Source organism: Penaeus monodon, chromosome 30, assembly GCF_015228065.2.
Source record: "Penaeus monodon isolate SGIC_2016 chromosome 30, NSTDA_Pmon_1, whole genome shotgun sequence".
Taxonomy (NCBI): domain Eukaryota; kingdom Metazoa; phylum Arthropoda; class Malacostraca; order Decapoda; family Penaeidae; genus Penaeus; species Penaeus monodon.
The window spans coordinates 19,865,202-19,865,610 of NC_051415.1; positions in this window are offsets into that span (position 1 = coordinate 19,865,202).

Here is a 409-nt window from a genome sequence, read left to right on the forward strand (position 1 = left end):
CAGTAATGCTTTTTTATGTGGGGTACTTGCTTCTGTCAAAATAGGTGGACAGTCCTGTTTTATTTGCCTTATTTGTTGGTACAAGAATTGAAAAACTTTACATTATAGATCCACTTCTAGCTCTGTCTCAAACATTCCAGTTTCTTGTTTTCAACATATATTTTGGTCAAGTAGAACTTTTAGAAGAAAAGAATATTCAGAATGATACAAACTTTTTAAATCATCGAAAGTCTTCCATGTAAGCATTGTTGATATTAATGCTTGACTTAGGGATATGTTATTTTTCCGAGGCTTAGTGAATAAACACCTTTTGGATTATGTATGTTTCATTTTATCCCCTTGATATGAAAAGAACCATATACAGTAGATCTCAGAAAATTATGATACACAAATAATAATATGAAAGAGT